Raw genomic sequence first — 18,019 nt, 5'->3', positions numbered from 1 at the left:
CCCGTGGTGTCTCGCGGACAGGGAAGTAGAGGCCTCGGATCCAGGCGCTACCCCAGGCAGTAGCTGATGCGAGAGGCGACACGACGGCATCCGCAGCGGCGAAGCCACGGCGACGGGAAGTGGAGGCGCACACGGCGGCGACGCTCCACGGCGACGGAGGGGACTTGATGACGCGATGGTTGTGCGGCGGAGGGGCTCGTTGGGAGCCTTCAGGTCAGGGAAGATTGGGTCAGGGATTGGTTGCTGGATAGATCATGTGTGTGTGACGAATTGCTTCATTGTAGAGCAGCGAATCTGCAGCCAACGCAACACATCCACTGTGAGAGGGAGTGTGATCTGTGATCTGCTGTTTCACAACAGCAGGAATGTTGTTCTCCAGGGTTCAGACTGGGAGTGGTGCTTCATTTGTAGCACAGAATCTAGTGTTTATTATTATTATTATTATTATTATTATTATTATTATTATTATTATTTCAGAGCACGACTGTAAGCAGCAGCATGAATGTTTGTTCTTCAGACTGGGATGTGCCTTTTTGTTCTCTTTTTCTAGTTGTGGGCTTGATTCTACGCAACTAGGAGAGGTGCTTCATTTGTAGCACATACTCTAGTTGCTTTTTTGTTCATTTTAGAGCACAGATTTGTACGCAACAGCAGTAATGTTTTGTTCTGCAGACTGGGATGTGCTTTTTGTTTTCTGTTTTCTAGTCATGGGCTTGATTCTACACAACTGAGAGTGGTGTTTCAGTGCAGCACGGACTCTAGTGGTCTTTTGTTCATTTTTCTAGGACACTATTTGTCAAAAAACCAGGCTTCTGATTACATGCATGGCGTGCTAAATAATGTGATAATGATTCATCAGTAGCTTTGTTTCACCAGCAAGATTACCTCTTTGCATGTTTGCTGCTAGACAGTGTGTTTTAGCATCAGCTGCTTATTTTTTATTATCAGTGGGCAGTGGCTAACGGATGACATACATGCAGTGGGGTTTTATATCCAGGGGTGATGTGTTCTTTTGTTTTGTCTGTAATATGCAAAGGCAGATATGGGGGGTTTATAGTCCAGGGGTGATGTTTGTTAAAAGTGTAGGACCGTAGTTGTATCGTGACATTGTAACGTGATTGTATTCGTTGGAGTTGAGGCGCAGGTTGTTGGCTAGGATATCCTCTATCTCATATATAGCTTGGAGTAGAGGACAAGTTAACAACCAACTAACCACCTGCGCCTTATCATGTAATCACTCTGCCTATATTAACACGAAGGCATCCCTGCCAGGAGGCAACACGCTTAACGCAGCCAACCCTAGCTTTTACATGGTCATCACAGCACTTCTCGAGATCATCCATGGCGACACCTTCAAACTCCTTCCCATCCTCTCCGTTTTTGCACGCCGTCTCCGAGAAGCTCAGCAAGAACAACCAAGCCCTATGGCGGGCGACGGTCCTGTCGGCAATCAGAGGTGCCCGCATGGAGCAGTACCTCGACGTCGATCACCCGGTGCCACCCATGCACCTTGAAGAGGCCACATCTGATGGCAAAACCAAGACAAAGAAGCCCAACCCGGAGTTCCAGACCTGGTACGCTCAAGATCAGCAAGTCTTTTCTTACCTTCTGACAACTCTGCCCCGTGAGATGGCCGTCCAGGTCGCTACCTGTCATACGTCGGCGGAGCTCTGGAACACGATTGCAGAGATGCTTGCGTCTCACACTCGTGCCCAGACTATCAACGTGCGCATCACCCTCGCCAACCTGCAGAAGGGGAACTCCTCCATCACCGACTACGTCGGGAAAGTCAAGTCTCTGTGCGATGAACTCATCGCAGCAGGGAAGAAGATCGACGATGATGACATCGTCTCTCACATCCTCGCTGGCCTGGACGAGGAATTTGATCCGGTGGTCTCTGCTATGTGCTCCAGAGTGGAGCCGATCACCGTGCCCGAGCTGTTCTCTCAGCTCATCAGCTTCGAGACGAGGATGAAGCTTCCCGGCGGAGTGTCGCAGTCTTCCGCTAACGCTGCCACCAGAGGTCGCGGGCGCGGTGGTGACCGTGGCCGTGGCCGCTGCGGAAACGGCAACAACGGTGGTGACCGTGGTCGCCCCTACATCAAGCCTGGCGGCCGCGGTGGACAAGGAGGAGGCGGCCACTACAACAACAACCGTTGTGGGGGCAACTACAACAACAATGCCCCTGCACCTAGGATCCAGTGCCAGATCTGTGGCAAACTGGGCCATCCAGCGTGGAAGTGCTGGAAGCGCCATGATGAAGCCTACCAAGGAGGAGAAGAGAGGACGGCGAACCTGGCAGCACCTCAGTATGGGGTGGACACCAATTGGTACCTTGACAGCAGCGCCACCGATCACATCACAGGAGACCTTGAGAAGCTGACTGTCTGCGACCGCTACACCGGGAACGAGCAAATCCACACTGCTAGTGGGTCAGGTATGGCTATAGAACATATTGGTCACTCAGCTATTCGTACCCCTGATCGTGATCTCTACCTAAATAATATTCTTCATGTTCCAGAAGCTAGCAAGAGCCTAATCTCTGCTAGTCGTCTTGCTCTTGACAATGATACATTCTGTGAAATTCACCCTCATTCTTTTCTTGTTAAGGAACGGGGAGCGAGGAAGGTTCTTCTTCGAGGCAGGGGTAGATGTGGTCTATACCCCGTCAAGCACAAGGGATCCAATGTCCAGAAGCAGATGCTCAGTGCCATCAAGATATCTTCGGATAGATGGCACCGACGTTTAGGTCACCCATCTCCTCTAGTTGTCAGGAGAATTCTTAGTCAGAATAAACTTCCTTGTGCTAGTTTTTTCGGTAGTGATTCTGTTTGTGACGCCTGTCAAAAGGGAAAAAGTCACCAGTTACCTTATCCAAAATCAATAAGTGAATCCAAGTTTCCTTTAGAGCTTATTTTCTCTGATGTTTAGGGACCTGCTGTTGAAACAGTAGGCAGAAAGAAATATTATGTGAGTTTCATCGATGACTTCAGCAAATTCACATGGATATATTTGATCAAACACAAGTCTAAAGTTTTTCAAAGATTTCATGACTTTCAGCACCTTGTTGAACGACAGTTTAATTGCAAAATTCTTGCCCTTCAGATAGATTGGGGAGGGGAGTATGAAAAACTCAACTCCTTCTTCACCAAGATAGGAATATCTCATCATGTATCTTGTCCCCATGCGCATCAACAGAACGGATCAGCAGAGAGAAAACATCGACATATAGTCGAAGTGGGCTTGTCTCTTCTTGCCCAAGCCTCTATGCCCTTAAAATTCTGGGATGAGGCGTTTATTGCTGCTACCTATTTGATCAATCGCCTTCCTAGAAAAGTTATCAAGCTTGAGACCCCTCTTGAGCGATTGTTCCATGAAAAACCCAATTACTCCGCACTTAGGATTTTTGGGTATGCTTGTTGGCCCAACCTCCGACCCTATAACAAGCACAAACTTCAGTTCCGTTCCAAACAATGCACTTTTCTTGGATATAGCAACCTTCACAAAGGTTTTAAATGCCTTGTATTTCAACAGGATGAGTGTATATCTCCAGGGATGTTATTTTCGATGAAAATGTATTTCCCTTCGCTACACTTCACCCAAATGCCGGTGCACGGCTTCGGGCAGAAATTCTTCTTTTGAGTCCGGAGTTACTAAACCCAACCGATCATGGGGATGAACATTATGCTGATGATCATTTGTTACATAGCCCTACTTCTGACGGAGATAGCGGTGAAAAAAACTGCACTCCAAATGCTTGTGATTTTATGCAACAGCAGCAAGAAACACCTGGCGGCAGACACGAGGCAGATTCGCCTGCACGCGCAGATTCTGGAGCTGACGCGGGAACAGATCCCCAGGCGGATCCTCTGACGCCCCAGGCGGATCCTCTGACGCCCCAGGCGGATCCTCCAACGCCGCCCCCACCAGAATCCGGGGCCATCCACTCCCCGGGTGATGCCTGGCACAGGTCTCCAGGCCGGTCGGGTGGGCCGGCCCCTCCTCTGTCTCCGCGCCCCAGTCGTCACGAGGCGGGTGGGCCTGAACCTGGTCGCCTGTCCCCCGCTGCGCGGCGCAATGATGGCAGGCGCGACCGCACGCTGGCTCGTGGTCACGTGGCGCCCGCTGACTCGTCAAGGCGGGATCCTCCTGCTCCACCAGCGCGCGATCCAACATCGTCCGACCGCGCGACAGACGAGGTTGGTTCTGCTGTGGCGGGATCGGGATCTTCTGCGGCTGCCGCACCCGTTCGCTCCAGCACACCTCCTCGGATGACTACACGAGCACAACGAGGTATTTCAAAGCCCACAGTTTACAAAGATGGGACACTCAGGTATGATAAGCACTTCAAATTTGCAAATTTTGCTTCTACTGGTGAGCCCCAAACTTTGACCGAAGCTCTAGGAAATGACAATTGGAAAAATGCCATGAACGTAGAGTATCATGCACTTATGAAAAACCAAACTTGGCGTTTGGTTCCTCCTAAGCGAGGGAGGAATATTATTGATTGTAAATGGGTATATAAAATTAAAAAGAGACCTGATGGCACAATAGATAGATATAAGGCTAGACTAGTAGCTAAGGGCTTCAAACACCGCTATGGTATTGATTATGAGGATACTTTTAGTCCTGTAGTTAAAGCTGCTACTATTAGACTTGTTCTATCTATTGCTGTCTCCAAGGGATGGAGTCTTCGCCAATTGGATGTTCAGAATACGTTCTTACATGGCGTTCTCGAGGAGGAGGTCTATATGAGACAACCACCTGGGTTTGAAAATGGTTCAAAGCCACATCATGTGTGCAAGTTGGACAAGGCCTTATATGGCCTAAAGCAGGCACCTAGAGCCTGGTATTCAATATTAACTGCAAAGCTTCAGCAACTTGGTTTCAAGCCTTCAAGGGGTGACACTTCTCTTTTCTTCTTCAAGAAAGGGAAGGTGATTATATTTATGTTAATTTATGTTGATGACATAATTGTTGCCAGCTCTTCACAGGAAGCTACCACAGCATTGCTATCAAATTTGAAAAATGAGTTTGCTCTTAAAGATCTAGGAGAGTTACACTACTTCCTAGGTATTGAGGTAAAAAAGTTGCATGATGGTATTATGTTAACTCAGGAAAAATATGCCAAAGATGTAATCAGACATGTAGGTATGAAGGATTGCAAACCCTCCAGTACACCTATGGCTATCACTGATAAGTTGTCATTATATGAAGGAGAATTACTAAGCCCAGAAGAAGGAACTAAGTAGAGAAGTGTAGTTGGTGCTCTCCAGTAGTTGACACTAACAAGACCCGATATATCCTTTGCTGTTAATAAAGTTTCTCAATTTTTACATGCTCCTACCTCTGTACATTGGACAGCTGTGAAGAGGACATTGAGGTATCTTGAAGGGAGTGCCAACACAGGGCTGAAATTGTGTAAATCTTCTTCAACCACAGTAAGTGCATTTTCTGATGCAGACTGGGCTGGATGTCCCGATGATAGAAGATCTACAGGGGGATTTTCAATCTTTCTTGGTCCGAATCTGATATCCTGGAGTGCTAAGAAGCAGGCTACAGTGTCACGCTCGAGCACTGAGGCAGAATATAAATCTTTGGCAAATGCAACAGCTGAGGTAATGTGGATTGAAACTTTACTTGATGAACTTGGCGTTGGAAGAACAGGTGTGTCATGCTTATGGTGTGACAATCTTGGAGCAACGTATTTGTCTGCAAATCCAGTGTTTCATGCACGAACGAAACACATAGAGATTGATTACCATTTTGTACGAGAGAGAGTTGCACAAAAGTTGCTATATATTCAGTTCATTCCAACAGGAGATAAAGTTGCAGATGGGTTCACAAAACCGTTACAAGTCAAGCAACTATAGGCCTTCAAGCGCAATCTGAACCTCTATACGTTAAGATTGAGGGAGGATGTTAAAAGTGTAGGATCGTAGTTGTATCGTGACATTGTAACGTGATTGTATTCGTTGGAGTTGAGGCGCAGGTTGTTCGCTAGGATATCCTCTATCTCATGTATAGCTTGGAGTAGAGGACAAGTTAACAACCAACTAACCACCCGCGCCTTATCATGTAATCGCTCTGCCTATATTAACACGAAGGCGTCCCTGCCAGGAGGCAACACGCTTAACGCAGCCAACCCTAGCTTTTACAATGTGTTCTTTTGTTTTGTCTGTAATACGCAAAGGTAGATGTGGGGGGTTTATATCCAGGGGTGATGTAATGTGCAAATGTAGAGGTGGAGGTTTTTTATCTAGCAATTTGTGTTTCATCAAGTAGTGGCAATGTAGAGACAGTGTGTTTCATATCTAGTTGGTCTACTGCTCTTGTTGCACAGTTACTATGTTTTTATTTTGTTGTGGTTTGTGTTTTCTCCTCGCAGAGCCTCAACAATGGATGATGAAGACTCTACTGATGGATTATTCTCAACAGAGTTTTCAACAAGCCGCAAGAACACAATTGCTGAGAAAACTCTGAATGACGATAAGAGGGCAGTCTTAAGTGATTATTGCTACAAGGTTGATCAACAACTGCTGCGACGGCCCCTGTCCTACTGCTAGCCAGGGTGCGTTTGGTGGCCGTTGCGACGGGACCGAAAATCCTGCAAGGGGATGCCAAGCGGCTGTTGCGAACCGGTCGCGGGCGCTACGATGGTGCCCCGAAGGGCACGTGTGGTGGGCGAGCTTATCGCTGGTTGCTATGACGTCGAGCGGTGAGCAAGGTTGGTCGAGACTTGAAGCATCGCCCAGCCATCAGAGCATCAATGATGTTGCAGTTGAGCATGACCAATGCTATGATGGAGCATTCATTTGGCCACCAAAACATCATCGAGCCATCGGAGCATCACTGGTGTTGCGATGGAGCATCGTCGGGCCACTGGAACATCGTCAGTGCTAAGTGGAGCATGTCAGCTCGTCGGAGCATCATCGGTGCTGCAATGGAGCATCGTCGGATCATCGTAGCATGCCGAAGCATTGCTACCATTGTGGTGGAGCATCGCCGGGCCACTGAAGCATCAATGGGCCGTCGGAGCATAATCGGTGTTGCGATGGAGCATCATCAGGCCGCCAAAACATTATCGGTGCTACGGTGGAGCATCTGGGTCGTGAGAGCATCACCGGTGCTGCAATGGAGCTTCGTTGAAGCCTTGCTAGCTAGCACTACAGTGCAGCATCGTCGGGCCGTCGGAGCATCACCGTTGTTGCGATGGAGCATCGTCGGGCCGTCGAAAACATCATTGGTGCTACAGTGGAGCATCTCGGGCCAGCGGAGCATCATCGGTGCTGCAAAGGAGCACCGCCGGGTCATCGGAGCATCGTGGAAGCACCGCTAGCGCTGCAGTGGAGCATCGCTGGGTGGCCGGTTCCATGGTGCTCCCTTTCAACTAGCCCACCGATGCTTCATGGAATTACGCCCGTGATGCTTGGGCAGCAGGGATGTTGTGTTTGGTGGCTGGAGGCGCTATGAAGAGACATGGAGCACGTTGGGATGGAGATACTTGTTGCAAGGAATACGACGGTTCAAACATATGTTGATTTGGATACTTGTTGTGGAAGAATACCTTTTTAAGTTCAAGTTGCCATGCATATACTCATGTACAAAGTGTGGACGTACTGTGCACGCGCTAAAAGAGCTAAGCAATAAAGCAAGTCTCATAGATCTAACGGCCATAGTGGATTCCATCTAACGAAGGAGGAGGCGGCTGATCCTAGGAGGAAATAAACCAGCTGATTTGTAGCAGCCACTGGATGTTTTTGTGGCAAAAATTATGGAACGTTTCTTCGTCCGTTACTTTTCCAACAATCGTACGCCATCCCTCGCGCACGTGGTATTTCACCTCACACAGACTAAAACCCTCTAAACCTTGATGATGAGATTAAGGTGGGGGTGGCATGGTCCTCCTCACTGCTCGGAGTTTGGAGCAAACCTTTCCAGGGAGTGACTGATCCTTTTATAGCTGAATCTATGGCATTGCTGGAAGGCATGTTATTTGCTAAACTTTGAGGCTATCAGCATGTGATAATGAAGACAGATTGCCAAGAGTTGGTCAATGGACTTGTCACCACAGCTCATGTTCGGTTGTGGCTCCGATTTTATTGTTCAATTTGTAAACAAATCTGCCAAATACTCGGCCCATTTTAGCACGAAACATGCTTGTGCACTGACGGTCACCAAAAGTTGGATGAACTCGACATCCCCTTTCTTGGTTACTAGTCTGTTGGCTGATGGTCCTGGAAGTTTCTTTGATGTTGAATAAAGCTCTGTAAATTCCCCGCAAAAAAGAGAGAGACTAAGCCTGCAACCCTATACATACACAAAAACTGGTAGGGACCAGAACCCTGATCATACGGTGAGAATTGTGTGCTCTAGCACGCCCACGATTGAACTGAAGGAACTGCGTAACATGATGATAATCATCGCATACATTTTTCTGATGGAAGTCGCGTGTGATGTGACTTGCTCTGTGTGCAGAACAAGAACATGATGTGCTTGTGGAACTACAACATACTTAAAACATCACTGCATAATTGAACTAAACATCACATTGGACATCTCGTTGCATAATTACGTAAACTAGGAAACAATCATCATCCCACTTCTTGGCACGCTTGCCACCACTGCAGTTGTTGCTACACGACCCCTCGGCGGCCAGGGGAAGGAGGCACATTCCCATGTCAACGATCCACATGTACATGTTGTAGCTTTTGTAGGCGTCATTGGCCGCATAGGTGACTTGGTATGCGTCCAGTCTGTCTTCTAGACCGAGTGCCAGGCACGCTTGTTGATGTCACCCTTCATGCCGGCGTAGAAGGAGTTAACGATGGTCATGCCGTGGTCAGCCAGGGAGTCTTGCTCCTTCCCATTATCGATGATATTGTATCATTTTTGGATGTTGACGAGATTCAGGTAAGAGATGCCCGAACTATGGAGCAACTTTGCATGTTGATGAAGCCGCGTTGATGCGAGACTTTCCTCCTTTTTGAGTTCTCCTATTGACCCCCATCACCACACTCTATTGCACTATAGTGCTATTGATGACCCACAAGTATAGGGGATCTATCGTAGTCCTTTCTATAAGTAAGAGTGTCGAACCCAACGAGGAGCAGAAGGAAATGACAAGCGGTTTTCAGTAAGGTATTCTTTGCAAGCACTGAAATTATCGGTAACAGATAGTTTTCTGATAAGGTAATTTGTAACGGGTAGCAAGTAACAAGAATAAATAAAGTGCAGCAAGGTGGCCCAATCCTCTTTGTAGAAAAGGACAAGCCTGGACAAACTCTTATATAAAGGAAAGCGCTCCCGAGGACACATGGGAATTATCGTCAAGCTAGTTTTCATCATGCTCATATGATTCGCGTTTGTTACTTTGATAATTTGATATGTAGGTGGACCGGTCCTTGGGTGCTTCCCTTCCTTGGACAAGCATCCCACCTATGATTAACCCCTATTGCAAGCATCCACAACTACAAAAGTAGTATTAAGGTAAACCTAACCATAGCATGAAACATATGGATCCAAATCAGCCCCTTACGAAGCAACACATAAACTAGGGTTTAAGCTTCTGTCACTCTAGCAACCCATCATCTACTTATTACTCCCAATGCCTTCCCCTAGGCCCAAATAATGTTGAAGTTTCATGTAGTCGACGTTCACATAACACCACTAGAGGAAAGACAACATACATCTCATCAAAATATCGAACGAATACCAAATTCGCATGACTACTTACAGCAAGACTTCTCACATGTCCTCAGGAACAAACGTAACTACTCACAGATCATATTCATGTTCATAATCAGAGGTGTATTAATATGCATAAAGGACCTGAACATATGATCTTCCACCAAATAAACCAACTAGCATCAACTACAAGGAGTAATCAACACTACTAGCAACCCACAGGTACCAATCTGAGGTTTTGAGACAAAGATCGGATACAAGAGACGAACTAGGGTTTGAGAGGAGATAGTGCTGGTGAAGATGTTGATGGAGATTGACCCCCTCCCGAAGAGAGGATCGATGGTGATGACGATGCTAATGATTTCCCCCTCCTGGAGGGATGTTTCCCCAGCAGAACAGCTCCGCCGGAGCCCTCGATTGGTTCCGCCTCGAGACGGCGGCGCTTCGTACCGAAAGCTTCCTTCTGATTTTTCCAGGGCGAAAGACTTCATATAGCAAAAGATGGGCACCAGAGGTCTGCCAGGGGGCCCACGAGACAGGGGGCGCGCCCAGGGGGTAGGGCGCGCCCCCACCCTCGTGGCCAGGGTGTGGGCCCCCTCTGGTTGATTCTTTCACCAGTATTTTTCATATATTCCAAAACGTGCCTCCGTGAAGTTTCAGGACTTTTGGAGTTGTGCAGAATAGGTCTCTAATATTTGCTCCTTTTCCAGCCCAGAATTCCAGCTGCCGGCATTCTCCCTCTTCATGCAAACCTTGTAAAATAAGAGAGAATAGGCATAAGTATTGTGACATAATGTGCAATAACAACCCATAATGCAATAAATATCGATATAAAAGCATGATGCAAAATGGACATATCAACTCCCCCAAGCTTAGACCTCGCTTGTCCTCAAGCGGAAGCCGATATCAAAAATATGTCCACATGTTTAGAGATAGAGGTGTCAATAAAATAAAATACAGACATGAGGGCATCATGATCATTCTTAAAACAGCAACATATATATATATATATATTGTCATGTTATTTCTTATGCTAAAGTAACAATCTATTGACAATGTCAAGTATGAATCAGAAACTTCATTAAAAACTAACAAACTATAATCTTGGTCATTGAAGCAATTGCAATTTATCGTAACATCGGAAAGAGTCAATATAAGAGCTTTTCAGCAAGTCCACATACTCAACTATCATTTAGTCTTTCACAATTGCTAATACTCACGCGATACTTATGGGTATGGAGTTTTAATCGGACAGAGAGAAAGATAGGGGCTTATAGTGTTGCCTCCCAACCTTTTACCTCAAGGGTAATGTCAACAATAATAGTTCATGATAACTTACATCCAATTAGATATATATATATCAGGATCTTTCCAACACAATGTGCTTGCCAAAGGATAAAATGTAAAAAGGAAAGGTGAAGATCACCATGACTCTTGTATAAGGTATAAGACAAGAATAAAAGATAGGCCCTTCGCAGAGGGAAGCAGAGGTTGTCATGTGCTTTTATGGTTGTATGCACAAAATCTTAATGCAAAAGAACGTCACTTTATATTGCCACTTGTGATATGGACCTTTATTATGCAGTCCGTCGCTTTTATTTCTTCCACATCACAAGATCGTATAAAGCTTATTTTCTCCACACTAATAAATCATACATATTTAGAAAGCAATTTTTGTTGCATGCAACAATGAAAACTTACTTGAAGGATCTTACTCAATCCATAGGTAGGTATGGTGGACTCTCATGGCAAAACTGGGTTTAAGGATGTTTGGAAGCACAAGTAGTATCTCTACTTGGTGCAAAGAATTTAGCTAGCATGAGGGGGAAAGGCAAGCTGAACATGTTGGATGATCCATGACAATATACTTTGTTTTGGATATAAGAAAACATAACCCATTACGTTGTCTTCCTTGTCCAACATCAACTTTTTATCATGTCATATTTTAATGAGTGCCCACAATCATAAAAGATGTCCAAGATAGTATATTTATATGTGATAACCTCTCTTTCTTTATTACTTCCTATTAATTGCAACGATGACCAAAACTATGTTTGTCAACTCTCAACAACTTTTATTCATCATACTCTTTATATGTGAAGTCATTACTCTCCATAAGTTCAATATGATCTCTTTAATTATTTTTACTCTTTTTATTTTCTTTTATTTTTATTCCCTCAAGATTATAGCAAGATAATCAAGCCCTCGACTCAAGACTAATCTTTATTATATATAGCTCACAGACTCGATTACATTGAAGGATCATAAAATAAAACTCAAAACTAAATCATACTAAAACTTTATTCTACTAGATCAAGATATTACCAAAAGGATTGAACTAAGAAAAACGGTAAAGATAGGAGTGTGATGGTGATACGATACCTGGGCACCTCCCCCAAGCTTGGCAGTTGCCAAGCGGAGTGCCCATACCCATGTATTTATGTCTCTTTCTTCGGAGGTGGTGAGGTGATATTCTTGGCGATGATGCCCCTCAGGATACGATTCTCCTCCTCGAGCTTATTGACTTACTTCTTGAGGTCCATTATTTCCTTACGGAGCTTACCCGTGACGGCTAAAGCTCCTTTCACCCAGGGATGTTCATAGCTGTGGGAGAACAGGTAACACTCTTTTTCATATTTTCATAAGAAAGAAATCTAACATTGGAAGGGATGACCGAGTTTGGAATAGCTGAGCTCTGTAGTTCCCCCATCGTGAATCCAGCTCGAAAACGAGAAGTAACTTCTTGATCCTCCTCCATGGCATCTATCCTTTTCAAGTCGGCCTCCATCTCTTCCTCCGTTGATGGCCCAAAGTGATAGGCATCGCTGTTTGCTCCTGGACCCGGTGTCGGATGAGACAACCGACTCTCCCCGACCGACTCTTAAGAAGACATCTTGCTCTAATCTGCGGCAGAAACAACTCAAAACAAAATTAGAGGATATGTGCGTGATACGGTGGTCAAAACCTTCGGGAGATTATATAATGATTTTTACCGACCAAAAGAAGTATCGTGCAAGAAAACGGAGTCCGGAGAGCACACGAGGTGCCCATGAGGCAGGGGGCGCGCCCTCCGCCCTCGTGTCCTCTTCGGACTACTTCTTATTTTCCTATTTTCTTAAATATTCCAAAATGGAGAAAATTTGTTGTTAGAACGGTTTTGGAGTCGGTTTACTTACCGTACCACATACCTATTCCTTTTCGGAGTCTGAAATGTTCTAGAAAGTGTCCCATATGTACTCCTCCGGGGTTACGGTTTCAATAACATTAGTTTCAACATTTATTGGATTACCTGAGATATAATGTTTGATTCTTTGACCGTTCACCACCTTCGGATTTGTACCTTCGAAGTTGTTGATTCTTATGGCACCGGAATGATAGACCTCCTCGATAATGTAAGGACCTTCCCATTTAGAGAGGAGTTTTCCTGCAAAAAAACTTAAACGAGAGGTTGTATAGAAAAACATAGTCACCTACATTAAACTCACTTTTGTATCCCTTTATCATGCCATCTTTTATCTTTTTCTTTAAACAGTTTGGCATTCTCATAGGCTTGGGTTCTCCACTCATCAAGCGAGCTAATGTCAAATAGCCTCTTCTCACCGGCAAGTTTAAAATCATAATTGAGCTCTTTAATGGCCCAATATGCCTTGTGTTCTAGTTCGAGAGGTAAGTGACATGCTTTTCCATAAACCATTTTATACGGAGACATACCCATAGGATTTTTATATGCAGTTCTATAGGCCCATAATGCATCATCAAGTTTCTTGGACAAATTCTTTCTAGATCTATTAACTGTCTTTTGCAAAATTAATTTAATCTCTCTATTACTCAGTTCTACTTGACCACTAGACTGTGGATGATAAGGAGATGCAATTCTATGATTAACATCATACTTAGCAAGCATTTTACGAAAAGCACCATGAATAAAATGTGAACCACCATCAGTCATTAAGTATCTAGGGACTCCAAACCTCGGGAAAATAACTTCTTTAAGCATCTTAATAGAGGTGTTATGATTAGCACTTAGTAACGTAATCAACAGCAACTAAAATATGTGTATACCCATTAGAGGAAGGAAACGGTCCCATATAATCAAAGCCCCAAACATCAAATGGTTCAATAACAAGTGAATAATTCATAGGCATTTCTTGATGTCTACTAATATTACTAATTCTTTGACATTCATCACAAGACAAGAAAAACTTACGGGCATCTTTAAAAATAGTAGGCCAATAAAAACCGGATTGCAATACCTTATGCGCACTTCTATCTCCAGCATGGTGTCCTCCATAGGCCTCGGAGTGACACTTGCATAGGATCTGTTCCTGTTCATGCTCAGGTACACAACGTCTAATAACACCATCTACTCTCTTCTTTATAAAGGTGTGGGTCATCCCAAAAGTAATGTCTTAAATCATAGAAAAACTTTTTCTTTTGCTGGTATGTGAAACTAGGTGGTATAAATTTAGCAACAATGTAATTAGCATAATCAGCATACAATGGAGCAGTGTGAGAAGCATTTATGACCGCTAATTGTTCATCAGGAAAGCTATCATCAATAGGTAGTGGGTCATTCCGAGGTTCTCAGCTTCCTTTGTATCAATAATCAGCATACATTCTCTAACCTAGGCAAGTTGTCTGCAACGGGGTTCTCAGCTTCCTTTCTATCAATAATATGCAAATCAAATTCTTGTAGTAGGAGAACCCATCTAATAAGTCTAGGTTTAGCATCTTTCTTTTGCATAAGATATTTCATAGCAGCATGATCAGTGTGAATAGTTACTTTAGAATCAACAATATAAGGTCCAAACTTATCACAAGCAAATACAACTGCTAAAAATTCTTTTTCAGTAGTAGCATAATTTCTGTGGGCACTGTCTAGAGTTTTACTAGCATATTGAATAAAATTTAACTTCTTATCAACTCTTTGTCCTAAAACAACACCTACGGCATAATCACTAGCATCAGACATAATTTCAAAGGGTAAATTCCAATCAGGTGGCTGAACAATAGGTGCAGAAATCAAGGCTTTCTTAAGTATTTCAAATGCTTCTACACAATCATCATCAAAGACAAAAGGAACATCTTTTTGTAAGAGATTAGTCAGAGGCCTAGAAATTTTTGAGAAATCTTTAATGAACCTCCTATAAAAACTGGCATGACCAAGGAAACTTCTTATACCTTTAATGTCCTTAGGACACGACATCTTTTCAATAGCATCAACTTTAGCTTTATCAACTTCAATACCTCTTTCAGAAATTTTATGCCCCAAGACAATGCCTTCATTAACCATAAAGTGGCACTTTTCCCAATTCAAAACAAGATTAGTTTCTTCACATCTCTGAAAAAATCGATCAAGGTTGCTTAAGCAATCATCAAAAGAAGTTCCATATATGGAGAAATCATCCATGAAAACCTCAACAATCTTTTCACAAAAGTCAGAGAATATAGCCATCATGCATCTTTGAAAGGTAGCAAGTTCATTGCATAAACCAAAAGGCATACGTCTATAAGCAAAGGTACCGAAAGGGCAAGTAAAAGTGGTCTTTTCTTGATCCTCTTTCGACACAGGTATTTGAGAGAAACCAGAATAACCATCTAGAAAGCCAAAATGTGTATGTTTGGAAAATCTTTCTATCATTTGATCAATAAAAGGTAAAGGGTAATGATCCTTTTTAGTAGCTTTATTTAGTTTGCGGAAATCAATTACCATTCTGTAACATGTAACAATTCTTTGTGGGATCAATTCATCTCTATCATTTGGAACAACAGTAATACCTCCCTTATTAGGGACACAATGGACAGGTGGTAACCCACAAGTATAGGGGATCGCAACAGTTTTCGAGGGTAGAATATTCAACCCAAATTTATTGATTCGACACAAGGGGAGCCAAAGAATATTCTCAAGTATTAGCAGTTGAGTTGTCAATTCAACCACACCTAGATAACTTCATATCTGCAGCAAAGTATTTAGTAGCAAAGTAGTATGGAAGTAACGGTAACGGTAGAAAAAGTAACAGTAGTAGTTTTGTAGTAATTGTAACAGTGGCAACGGAAAAGTAACACAGCAAAGAGCAATATGTGAAAAGCTTGTAGGCATTGGATCGGTGATAGAGAATTATGTCGGATGCGATTCCTCATGCAATAGTTATAACATAGGGTGACACAGAACTAGCTGCAATTCATCAATGTAATGTAGGCATGTATTCCGAATATAGTCATACGTGCTTATGGAAAAGAACTTGCATGCCATCTTTTGTCCTACCCTCCCGTGGCAGCGGGGTCCTATTGGAAACTAAGGGATATTAAGTCCGCCTTTTCATAGAGTACCTGACCAAAGCATTAACACTTAGTGAATACATGAACCCCTCAAACTACGGTCATCACCGGGAGTGGTCCCGATTATTGTCACTTCGGGATTGCCGGATCATAACACATAGTAAGTGACTAAGGACTTGCAAGATAGGATCAAGAACTCACATATATTCATGAAAACATAATAGGTTCAGATCTGAAATCATGGCACTCGGGCCCTAGTGACAAGCATTAAGCATAGCAAAGTCATAGCAACATCAATCTCAGAACATAGTGGATACTAGGGATCAAACCCTAACAAAACTAACTCGATTACTTGATAAATCTCATCCAACCCATCACCGTCCAGCAAGCCTACGATGGAATTACTCACGCACGGCGGTGAGCATCATGAAATTGGTGATGGAGGAAGGTTGATGATGACAATGGCGACAGATTCCCCTCTCCGGAGCCCCGAACGGACTCCAGATCAGCCCTCCCGAGAGAGATTAGGGCTTGGCGGCGGCTCCGTATCGTAAAACGCGATGAATCCTTCTCTCTGATTTTTTCTCCCTGAACATGAATATATAGAGTTGGAGTTGAGGTCGGTGGAGCACCAGGGGGCCCATGAGGCAGGGGGCGCGCCCCCCACCCTCGTGGACAGGGTGTGGCCCCCTAGCCTTGATTCTTTCGCCAGTATTTTTTATTAATTCCAAAAATATTCTCCGTGGAGTTTCAGGTCATTCCGAGAACTTCTATTTCTGCACAAAAATAACATCATGGCAATTCTGCTGAAAACAGCGTTAGTCCGGGTTAGTTCCATTCAAATCATGCAAGTTAGAGTCCAAAACAAGGGCAAAAGTGTTTGGAAAAGTAGATACGATGGAGACGTATCAACTCCCCCAAGCTTAAACCTTTGCTTGTCCTCAAGCAATTCAGTTGACAAACTGAAAGTGATAAAGAAAAACTTTTACAAACTCTGTTTGCTCTTGTTGTTGTAAATATGTAAAGCCAGCATTCAAGTTTTCAGCAAAGATTATGAACTAACCATATTCACAATAACACTTAGGTCTCATGTTTGCTCATATCAATGGCATAATCAACTAGCGAGCAATAATAATAAATCTTGGATGACAACACTTTCTCAAAACAATCATAATATGATATAACAAGATGGTATCTCGCTAGCCCTTTCTGAGACCGCAAAACATAAATGCAGAGCACCTTTGAAGATCAACGACTGACTAAACATTGTAATTCATGGTAAAAGAGATCCAGTCATAGTCATACCCAATATAAATTAATAGTAATGGATGCAAATGACAGCGGTGCTCTCCAGCTGGTGCTTTTTAATAAGAGGGTGATGACTCAACCTAAAAGTAAATAGATAGGCCCTTCACAGAGGGAAGCAGGGATTTGTAGAGGTGCCAGAGCTCGATTTTAAAGGAGAGATAAATAATATTTTGAGCGGCATACTTTCATTGTCAACATAACAACCGAGAGATCTCGATATCTTCCATGCTACACACATTATAGGCGATTCCCAAGCAGAATGGTAAAGTTCATAATCCCCCACCAGCAAGAAGCATCAATCCATGGCTGGCTCGAAACAACGAGTGCCTCCAACTAGCAACAGCCCTGGGGGAGTTTTGTTTGCAATTGTTTCAATTTTATTTGCTTAAAGCATGGACTGGGCATCCCGGTGACCAGCCATTTTCTCGTGAGTGAGGAGCGGAGTCCACTCCTCTTGAGAATAACCCGCCTAACATGGGAGATACAGACATCCCTAGTTGATACATGAGCTATTCGAGCATGGAAAACAGAATTTCATTTGAAGGTTTAGAGTTTGGCACATACAAATTTACTTGGAACCGCAGGTAGATACCGCATATAGGAAGGTATGGTGGACTCATATGGAATAACTTTGGGGTTTATGGAAGTGGATGCACAAGCAGTATTCCCGCTTAGTACAAGTGAAGGCTAGAAAAAGACTGGGAAGCGACCAACTAGAGAGCGACAAAAGTCATGAACATGCATT

At 43.9% G+C, this 18,019-nt stretch overlaps 1 pseudogene; it reads left to right on the top strand.

Moving 5' to 3' along the window:
• The first annotated feature begins 1,827 nt into the window (after window positions 1-1,827).
• On the top strand, window positions 1,828-1,966 carry LOC123171727 (uncharacterized; annotated as a pseudogene).
• Window positions 1,967-18,019: the final 16,053 nt, after the last annotated feature.

The sequence above is a fragment of the Triticum aestivum genome, chromosome 7D (assembly GCF_018294505.1).
Source record: "Triticum aestivum cultivar Chinese Spring chromosome 7D, IWGSC CS RefSeq v2.1, whole genome shotgun sequence".
Lineage (NCBI taxonomy): Eukaryota > Viridiplantae > Streptophyta > Magnoliopsida > Poales > Poaceae > Triticum > Triticum aestivum.
This window is presented reverse-complemented; position numbering and strand designations above follow the sequence as displayed.